Raw genomic sequence first — 2,897 nt, 5'->3', positions numbered from 1 at the left:
TTTTTGGGGAAAAAACGCGGTTCTTTCATCCAAAGTTAATAACTTGGCAAATTTCTCTACAGATAAAAACCTTGCCCCACCCCAATTATTGATTGATTGATTGATTGATTGATTGATTGATTGATTGAGTAAAAGTGACTAATCGAAAATAGCACAATGATGGAATAGATAGATAGATAGATAGATAGATAGATAGATAGATAGATAGATAGATAGATAGATAGATAGATAGGCAACCAAACCATGGTATCTATCTATCTATCTATCTATCTATCTATCTATCTATCTATCTATCTATCTAGTACCAGTCAAAAGTTTGTACACCCCTACTCTACTCATTCATAGGTTTTTCTGTATTTTGACTATTTTCTAGAACAAAACCGAAGACATCAAAACTAGAAAATAACATCTGGAACATATATGGAATTTTATGGTAAACAAAAAAGTGTTTAAAAAAACAAAACAAAACAAAATGTTTGATATTTTAGATTCTTCAGTGTATCCAGTGTTTCCCTTGATGATGTTTTACACACTATTGTCATTCTCTTAACCAGCTTCATGAGGGAGTCGTCTGGAATGCTTTTCAATTAGCAGCTGTGTCTCGTCAAAAGGTCATTAGTGGATGAGTTTCTTACCTTCTTAATACGTTTGAGATCAAACAGTAAATAATAAACTTACAAATAATAAAATAGCCCGATTCCATCCACAAATGCAGTAATCCATACAGTATTACATCAAGAACCGAACAACGAAGTAAAGAGAAACGACATCCATCATTACTTTAAAACATGAAGAAGTGTCTTTTAATTCATAAAAATAAAGTACATTGAATTAGAAAGCGTGTCCAGACTTATGACTGCTACCGTATCTCTAATATCAGATATATTCTGTACACCGTAGATACACAGTCCACACTTACACTTTGACTTTCTTGGCCAGTGTTTAAGGAAACTGATTAGATGTAATTCTGATTATTTACTTCACAAATAAGATCTTGGTGAATGTGGAATATTTTTTAAATTAACCCGAAAAACACGTCATTCACAGACTTGCTTTTTTACTCACAATCTTTTTCGAAAAATTTGTCCAATTTGGTATAAAAACATGACTAAAGTCTGGATTATAAACAAGTGCTCTGCGTGTTTATGTATTTTTATAGATTTTTGTGGATTTTATTGAAAAGTATGCGTAGGGTTAATGTCTCTGAGGGTTAAAGTATGTACAGTATGTAGCTGGGATTGTGAATGTAATGGAGCTTTAAAACTCATTTCAGGTCATTTATAAAGAATCAAATGAAATATGAATGAGAGAAAAGTCAGTAAAGGTACTCAAGTAGAATTGAATTTTTTCCTGTAAAGTGTCACACCGACATTGTTCTAGCAGAGAGATGTGCAGGAGCGTTTGCGACCGTGACAGCAGCAGACTCGGAGCTGCCAAGTGTTCACAGCTTTAATCTGGTCCATTATGCTCATGGGCTTTGACTCTGATCCAGGATGGTTGGTGCGTTCACACTCTCAGAGAGAGAGAGGGAGAGAGAACGAGAAGGAAGGAGGAGAGAATGAGAGTGTCCTGGCAGCCGGCGCCGTCACCTGCAGCTGAGCGGCGACACTTTGTCACTCAGTCGCACCTGATCTGAATTCCAAATGTTCACACCTGTCCGTTTTTTATGTGCTTTGTTTGAGAGGATTTATCTGTGGCTGATGGCTAATAAAACATGTGTGTGAGAGACAGAGAGAGAGAGAGAGAGAGAGAGAGAGAGAGGTGAATGTATTAATGATGTTTAGTGTAAGTAGGCCATGTTGAAATGATGAATAAGTTTGGGACAAAGAAAGAATAGGGGAAAGCCTTTAGCCCTGAGGGCTGGAACCATCCCAGTCCCCTAAATCTCTCTAACAAACCTACTCATACATCATTACAATACCCAGTCCCACCTCTCTCTCTCTCTCTCTCTCCCCCCCCACACACACACATACTTCGCATCTTGTGTGCATCGTATCCATCATGACCGTCACACAGAACCCATTGCTTCAAACATTTAATAAACCTCCTCTTTCACTTTTCTCTAATTCAACAGTGATTAACAATATAAAGGCATCTACAGTAAAAACAGCACTGTACTTTATTCTTTAATTTCTAATCACTGAAATTATTCAAGGCCATCCAAGATCATTCATGAATCAGACATTTTGGTATAGAATATGTTTTTACTTAAAAACAAAAACAAACCAAAAAAAACCCATAATGCATATTTTCAAATCGTGATGTTTCCCTTTTATTGCATTGTTTTCTCTGAGTAAAAACGGTGCATATGTTTCATCATCGTCTCCTCAGTCTGCTGTGAGCTTCATTCTTTCCTCCAGCCTCCGTAGCGTCCTTCAGAACATCAGAATAAAAACACGAGCATCCTTTCACCATATAAAATCATAATTGTCATCATAAAAAGAAATCACATTAAAAAGCCGAATAATGACTGCATGATATTCAAGTGTGATTTGAATACCATGAGTGCAAAAGTTTGTGCCCTCACCATGGTTTCTGAATGGAAACAAAAACATAGTTCTACTTTAAAACTTCACCCATAAAGACTCTTACGTATAAAAGGTTGGTGCAACCTGCAACGATCCACGTTTAGTCCCGATGCTCTCGGTCCTCTGATCAGGACGAAGCTTATAACTGAGCACGTAAGTACAAAATAGAAAACTTTACTTCTATGACTAACTTTTGTTGCTTGTGAAAATGTCCTGAGGGTGCGCAAACTTTTGCACTGACATTATTTTTTATTTTACTACAGATAATCATCACAAATCTGGTATAGTCCTATCACATTTAAAATGGCAGGTGCAAACAACTTTTTTTTACCCATCACTAAAATAACACAACACGTGACCATTTTGTTA

This window comes from Neoarius graeffei, chromosome 21 (genome assembly GCF_027579695.1).
Source record: "Neoarius graeffei isolate fNeoGra1 chromosome 21, fNeoGra1.pri, whole genome shotgun sequence".
Taxonomy (NCBI): Eukaryota; Metazoa; Chordata; class Actinopteri; order Siluriformes; family Ariidae; genus Neoarius; species Neoarius graeffei.
The sequence above is the reverse complement of the archived record's forward strand: the minus strand, read 5'-3'. Positions refer to the sequence as shown.